The sequence below is a fragment of the Neolamprologus multifasciatus genome, chromosome 4 (genome assembly GCF_963576455.1).
Source record: "Neolamprologus multifasciatus chromosome 4, fNeoMul1.2, whole genome shotgun sequence".
Classification (NCBI taxonomy): Eukaryota; Metazoa; Chordata; class Actinopteri; order Cichliformes; family Cichlidae; genus Neolamprologus; species Neolamprologus multifasciatus.
In genome coordinates, this window is record NC_140442.1 from 19,093,945 (window position 1) to 19,102,333 (window position 8,389).

The following is an 8,389-nucleotide window of genomic DNA, read 5'->3' on the forward strand; positions in this document are numbered from 1 at the left end:
ATTTCAGACTCGGGCTTGACACTGAGACAAGGAGATATGACTGACTGGGGAGACAGAGGGAACATAGTCTGGACACAGGAGATGCACAAGGGTGACTAGACATAAAATATGGAACACAGGGAAGGCACAGTAACAGAAACCTAAAAAACAGGAACTATGAATATAACATATGCAGAGAACAATAAGGAGACAAAATCATGAATAAAAAAAAAAGGGGGAATATAAATTAAACTAAAAATATTCTGGATCACAGACCCAATACCATGACAGAGTACCACAGTAACCTCAGCAATTTACTTTCTGCTAATCACACTCTGTGAGGATTCTCAAAGATAGAAATAAACTGAATAAAAATGTTTTGAGATTGAAGCCTTAATGATGTGTAATTTAAATACATTTACATTTTTTGTTAGATTTTATTACATCTATTTTTACTTTTCATCTAAATGATCACATAATTTAGTTGGAAAAGAGCAGGATTTTTATTTCCATACAAAGATTTGTTCAGATGTGAAAGCTGTGTTCTGTTTCCATCACGGTGCAATAAAAACATTTTTGTAATAACAGTCAATGAATAATCGTGACAAATACTTATGATCTTAATATTGGACAAAATAGTTGATGGCAAGTAGTAACAGTTTGGAATGAGGTGTGAAGAGTTAAACCATGAACATGAGATAATTGAGTGTTTATTGAACTTTCTGACAGATAAAACACAGAAATTAAAAATCAGTTTGTTTTATTGTAGCAACATTAATGTTGTATAGAGCAAATTGAGTGTTAAAGGAGAGTAGAAACGTGTGACATAAGAACCATTAACCATTTACTATTAGCTACTGTACATCCAGCTTTTTTGTGCAATTTATTGCTCACAGTTTATCTTAAACAAACAAAAATATAAAAAGGGTTTAAATGAACTCGTATTTGAAGTATGATACAGCTGACACAGCCACCCTCTGTGATTGTGCAGCCAGGTCAGCGTCTGACCATCAACTGTCACGTCTCTTATTCTATGAGCAGCTACTACACAGCTTGGATGCAACAGCCTGCAGGGAAAGGCCTGGAGAGCACCTGCCTCTGACTGACTCAGAGTAGTAGATGCTGCCACTGTTATGGCTGATAGTAGCAACAAACTGCAGTCCTTTTCCAGCAGCCTGTCTGATCCAAGCGTTCCAGTGATGGCTACTGAACCCTGAGTATGTGCAGGTCAGTCTGTGGGAATCTCCAGGCCTTTTTACCACCGCCTACTGACGTCTATACGTCCACTCAAACTGCTCACATATCTGTTGCTGCTGGAAGATGAGAAGCCTTCTGCCATCCATTCCAGTGCTTTTCCTGGTTTTTGTCTTATCCAGTGCATAGTACAGCAGCTAAAGGTAAAACCAGAGCCTCTGCAGGAAAGACTGAGAGTCTCCCCAGAACTTTTCACTACAGGACTGGAAGGAATGGACTCCATACTCTGAGGAGTAACACCTGAGGAGTTAAAAAAGAGAGAGGAACCAGTGAGACAGACATCTGCAAAATGTTCTAATAGCACTCGTTGTTTCCTGTAAAAATATTAAACAATAAGAAGCAGAAGAACTCACAGTGAAGCAAAGAAGCAACCAGCAGCAGAGTGAGTGTCTGTGTCATTGTGAGTCTAGAGATTGTTCACTGCTGCTCCAACAATCAACACTCAGCACAAGACAAGCACAGAAGTACACTGCACACAGTGAAGATTTGCATCAGGATATTATGTAGAGGGAGGGGCTCTTGTGCTGGCATCTCTTATGATTAATAAGTCATATTTTCATTGTACCATTTATTATTTGAAACAGCTTCTTCATCGTGAAGTATAATAATTACAATTAATTAAATAATTGCTGAATTTGCCATTCGTCCAAAGTCTTAAGGATAAATATAAGCACTATATAACTATTACGTAAATGTTTAAAAACATATGAATCTGAATGATTTCATTTGTTCTTCAATCTTTATTTTGATGAAGTCAGTTCTTAATTCGTTTAAATTACACAATCAGCTGTGCTTCCTTAATTAGATGAAGTCTTACATGCTCAGAAGTTTTTTCCCAATCTTTACTGTTGGTATAAATCCAACAGTGTTTCAGTAATTATGGATTGTCTCTATAGTTTAATATATGTTTAAAAAAGCACAGAGGCTGAATGTGTTCTGTGAGGAAAATGTTGAATGTTTAACCTGTGCAACATCTAAAATCAGAAGTACAGAAAATTTAAATATCAGTGTGGTGGTTTGTGTTATTGTGACTCTGTGGCACAAGTATATCCAACACATTAGATACAAATCCACACCAGTCCTTTTTCCTGCTGGCTGGCTGACTGAAGCTGTGAGGCTCACGGGATCCAACAGCTGAGCTGTAGAGAAAATAAAAATGACCTGATGGGAGCTTCACTTTTAATGCTGAAACTGACACGATGAGGTCAAGTCTTTACGGAAGACTGTTAAAGAAATTACTTTGAATGGAAATTTTCATGGATATAAAAGCAGGCTTGTCGTTGCACAAGTACTTAAGGCTCCTTCACTAAATGTTTGGTTTGCTCAAATTCACCGCAAGTGTCAGATAGAGTTACTTTTCTTCTTCAAGTACATGTCAGCTCTTGTGGGCCTTATTGCTTATGTATTATTTTTAAACCTGGCTGTTAAAGAATTTGAAGGTATGTGCATATTTCACATCTGTATGACGCCCCCTGAACATTTAACATGTAAGTACTTAATGTTGTGTATCTTAAAACACACAGAAGTAGATGTTTTGTACCTCCTGGAGTGATGTATGTTGCTGTGCATAAAAACCAGTTAACTACATTTGGCTTCAAAATATTTCTGCCAAATATCAAGTTTTTAATTGTGTTAATTTAATATTTTCAAACAGTTTATTTATGAATGAACAAATAATGAATTCAACAGTGCACTAAAACTGTTCTCTCTCAAGTACAGGCATGTTTCCCAACAACAACAGATGAATATGTTATTAAACAGCGCACATAATAAAAACAGGAAGTCCACAGCTTTCATTCTGTATGTAAAAGCATGGTGCCAGACATTATATCTTAAATTTATCTTCCACTGTTTCCTTCATTTGTTGACTGCAAGACTGAGTTAAGAGGTTTTTGTAAAGCCTCCCTGAGTATTTACACCACTGTGGGAGTGTCTAGCACAGTAATACACAGCAGAGTCCTCTGGCTTTAGGTTGGACAGTCTCAGATACACCATGTTGTTGCTGTTGTCTTTGGTGATTTCTATACGTCCTTCCACACTGCTGGCATAAGCAGTTCTACTTCCATGAGACCAAATAAGCCCAAGCCATTCTAATGCTTTTCCAGCAGGTTGTCTGATCCAGTCCATTCCAAAGCTGCCAAAACTGAAACCACTTCCTCTACAGGAAAGACTGACAGCTTCCTGAGGCTTTTTCAGCACTGGAGTGGAGGGAATGGACTCCATAGCCTGACCATTCAAACCTGCCAAAAATAAAACAGAAATAAAAAGAGATCAGGGAAGTTATAAATACATGCAGGAACATTTGATGAACTAATTTCCACATGCTGTGTTATGAAGCAGCTTACAGGGCAGACAGAGCGCTGTCAACAGAACAGACAGTCTGAGCATCATCTTGAAAGAGAAGGTGTGAAGGAAGTGCTTGAGAGGACAGCCAGTCATAACAGAACATAAGTAAGCCGTCTGGATTTAAATAGGGAGGGGCTAAAATGTCTGGGTCACATAAAATTCAAATGAGTTGAATTCACTCCTTTTACAGTTGCTGTATTTTATTATAGGACTGTGAACATTTTTTTTTATTTATGTATTTTTTTTTTAATTGGGTTGTATTTATTGTGGTTATTTTAAGGATTTTTGGTACAATCTGCTACAACAACTATGAAAATGTCATTATATGTGTATTCTTTGCATCCAGTGAGGGTGGAGTGAGGATTATGATATTATATAGTATCATATATTATATCATATAAAGTCTATAATCAGTGAAGAGAGAAATGTTTAATAAATCACAAGACTAAAAAAAGGGTTGATTATCTGACACAGTAATACACTGATCATTAGAGTCAATGCACTACTAGAACAGTCTGTGTTGATGTTGAACTTGTTCTTTATTGCTCGTACTGTGTGCTGTTTCTAACATGTACACTACAAATGGGCTCGGTTTATTTTCCTGCATGCATTTATTTTTCAGCAACACTCTTCCTAAAGAAAATAAAAATGTAGTATCCAGAAAAGCTCTCTGGCATCTCTGGGCACAAGCTCTTTAAAATAGGTCGTTCTGTGATCTGGTTGATGAAAATACACCACATATAGTAACACTGTGTCTATGTGCTAGAGCAGCATTCTTCCTTTGGAACAGAGTGAGTTAAATTGCCTGTTTTGTTATACTTCATGAAATTTGAAATATACAGTAGTACGATTGTTTGTACAAAAAATGGGATTTAAATAATTTGAAAAAATTGTTGGTTTATTTATTAAGTCTTTCAACTTCTATGGAAACAAAGGTCTGTTTGTAAATCAAATCCTGACAGACCACTGCATTTGTTTAGGATTCGTCTTAGTTCAAACTATAGGATCAAAGACATTCCTTTGTGTCTGACCACCTCTCCAGCCAATTTGGTGCTGGGGGAGGCTGATGGAGGTTTTATTGTAGATGCATCCTATCTGAGAGATCTCTTTCTTGTGTTGTAAGCTTCCTGCTTGTATGATCCTTTTGGTGAGCAGGAGGTCACACAAACACATACACATACACAGACACACACACACACACACACACACGTTCGTGCACACACATACACACACACATACACACACACAGTGCCTTGTCTTTTGTAACCAAGGGGGTTCTACGGTGGGAGGTGCTTGTGTTTTATTGTGTAAACTGTAACTGTCATGGGAATAAATAGCTGCGAGGAGAGCTGCTCTTTGAAGGATTTGGGCTAGAGACAGGTGAGGAGCATTAAGCCCCGCCGCCTGGTTCTGACCAAAGCTTCCCTTGTTAGCGAGTAAAAGACCGGTTGAAGATGCTCTCTCTTGTTTTTCGTTCTTAATGAGGAATAAGTCTCTAAACTAGCGGGGCCTGTGGAAACACAGACTCAACAGTGAACTGCTAGTGAGAATTGTTTTCTTCACAAATAACTCTCTTACTGAACTAACACAGCCGAACCCTCAACATGTTTGTACTCTCTGGTCATATTGTCTTCATATTAAATAACTTTTTTTAAAGAACTTATTTTAACATTGCACTCAACAACAAATAAATCCTCCCTAACAAAAAAGTAACTTCAAGGGCCAAATTGTATTATATTTTTTCACGTCAATATTTGTTCCGCAAGTGGCCCCTGGGCTGCGAGTTTGAGACCCCTGCTTTAGACTATTTATGTGCAGATACAGCTGCTGTCTTTGTTGTCTATAAAGATGATAAACTGTCTCTAAATTTGTGTGGGTAGCATTTGTTGCTACTACTACTTCAGTGATGGTAGTGGTCACCCTCTGGAGCCATTTTCTCCAGCTCATTCATTACTCAACGTCAAAGTCAGCGTTATTTTCAAAAACCATGTGTACAGATCACACACAGGAATTTGAAATTACAGCGCCCCCACGGCCCTCAGTGTTACACTAAAACAACATAAAAGATAAAAAGATAAAAATCTTATGTACAAAACAATCTTATCTACACAAGAGTTTCCAACACAATCCAAAAGTCCATGTGACAAGAAACAAAACTGTTCTTTCTGATTTTTGATCATTATTCTATCATTTCACAATCAGGATTGTCTGGTTTCTGAGACAAAGGGAACCTTTTTTCTGTCAATAAATGTGGTTTTTTATATTTAACTTTAATCAACAATTCATTCACAAGTATCTGTGCAGGTTTTTGCTTTTAGTTGTAGATGATGCAGTCAAAATACAATTTTAAAAACAATTAGCCTGTCAATGAAAACATTTTAAGTCACAATTTGAAATCATTTATATTAAAGAACACAGTAAAGCTTATTCATGCTGTGACATTTTTTATAAAATATTTCAAAATCAGTTTTGTAGAATTTCCACACAAACTGAAGAGTTTATCTATGAACTGTTTCCTTCCCACTGAAAAGCTTTTGAATACATTGCTGGTCTTAGAGCGCCACCTCTAGCGCCTTTATGTTACAGCTGCTCGGCTACTGAGGGGTTTTTGTTCAGGTCTGCTGATGCTTTGTGAGACTGTGACTCTCTGGCACAGTAATACACAGCAGTGTCTTCAGGCTGCATATTCTGTCCATTTAGAGTCACTCTATTGCTGGAAGAGTCTAAGTCAATGCTAAACTTGCTCTTTAGTGAATCTTTAAAGTGAGTGCCCCCAGTATATCGCATCCCAATCCACTCCAGTCCTTTCCCTGCAGGCTGTCTGATCCAAGCTGTGTAGTAGCTGCCCACAGAATAAGAGACCAGACAGGTGATGGTCAGACGCTGACCTGGCTGCACAATCACAGAGGCTGGCTGTGTCAGCTGTTCACACATCACACCTGAGGAGAAAACAAGTTGAATGCAGTTCTATAAAAGTAACAGTGTGTGGTGTCCATGCTGTCAGTGTTTCTGTTCAGTGAGACTCACAGGATCCAGCAGCAGCAGAGCTACAGAGAACATGTTGGTGCTGAAGGTGAGCTGACGGGAGCTTCTCATCTGATGAAACTGACGGACTGATTTCAAGTCTTTATTTCAAACTGAGAGGAAGTTCACTTTGCATACACATGGAAACATGTGTCAGGTTATAACTGAAACATGTGTTACCGCTTTGCTAACAGAGAGTTTGGAGAGGTGAGAAACTGAACTGTAACTTTAAAAGCAGATTTATTTGAAGAATCAAACATTAGATTATGTTTTTAGGCTACATGAGCTGCTGAGTGTTTTATGTTTATCATACACATTACTGTGTATTACAAGGTAAATCAAAATGGTTTCTATTCATTACTATCAAAATGAATAAATGAATAATGATGAATAATTTCTGTGAATGTAAATTGCAAATTTTTAATGCTGTGTTCTGTACCGCTTTTCTTCTTCTTGTGTCCCTGTGGCTCTCAAGCACAATAATAAACGTGACAGCAGTTTCTTCCTGCTGTCACGTTGTTTGTCTGCCAATGCACCTGATTTATGTTGTTGTCTCATTAAATGATAAATCAGCCTTTGACTGATTGAAAGTAGGTGACATGGTAACTTTTACTGCGGATCCAAACAATTTACTCCAGTCCTGTTTGATCCAGTCACAATCACCTCTGAAGCCTGAGTATGTTCAGGTAGATCTGTGGGATTCTCCAGACCTTTTAATCATTAAATTTAAGCTCATTAGTTCTTACTTATCCATATATATTATGTAAAAACCTATCTCACATATTAAGTAACTACAAGTTACTTAGAGATTTGCATTTGATGTCTACTTCTCAACAAAACATACTGCTGAAAAAATAGAACATGTATATTTACAGGATTTTTGTAGTGATGATTTTAGCAGCTTAATAGCTCTTTTATAGAGGAAGCTATTTGTGCTGAACTAGATACTAGTTTATGCACATGGCTGAAAATTTGTGTTGTGCTGATCACTGTCTTTTAACTGTATATCATCACATTTTGCACCCACTCAAATACACGTAACGTCTTTATAGTTATCATTGCAATCTCTGTTAAAATGGCTGGTGTTAGAGCGCCTCCTCTGGTGGTTTGATGCAACTTCTCAGCCATCTTCCACTCAGCCAGTGAAAAGTGTTCCCTCCACTCTTGAGGAAATTATTCTTGGGCCAGCACATAACCAATACCTTCCTTGTATTTTATTTTTATATTACTATGGTGTGAAGCTTTGCTGATCGCTAAACTTAATCACTGTCCAGTGAATGGATGGTGTGAAGGTGTGTGATTTTGTCACTCCTGCTCCTCAACCCAACAGCTCCACTCCCAACTAAGCTTCTCTGCTGTTTTTTCAGCGATCTGCAGGTATCTGTCATTTGTCTGCAGATGTCTGTGTGAATTCTTTTAATCAGCCTCCTTTAATGGTTCTTCATTCATTTCACATCTTTACTCATGTTTTTACACTACTGTCCTCACGCTTGTGAGTCACACAGTGACAACACATGCTCTTACTCTGTGTTTTATTCCTGTAGAAAAAGAAAGCGTCAATCCCAGCAAGATGAAGATAGCCCATGGATCAAGAAACCACCAAATGCAATCATTATATATCTTAAGGGCAAAGGCCAAAAATCAAAGCAGAATTGAACATCACTGGGAGTGCCGCTGTAAATACAGTCATGGGAGCGACAGTAAGTGTGTACCTGCATATATTTAGGCATTCGTTAATGTTTCATGCCCATGTTTGTGCATGCATACTGCAGTTTTTTATAGGACT

At 37.8% G+C, this 8,389-nt stretch overlaps 1 pseudogene; it reads right to left on the reverse strand.

The window, feature by feature from the left end:
* Window positions 1-6,159: 6,159 nt before the first annotated feature.
* LOC146520283 (Ig heavy chain V region 5A pseudogene) lies at window positions 6,160-6,675 on the reverse strand (annotated as a pseudogene).
* Between the last annotated feature and the right edge of the window lie 1,714 nt (window positions 6,676-8,389).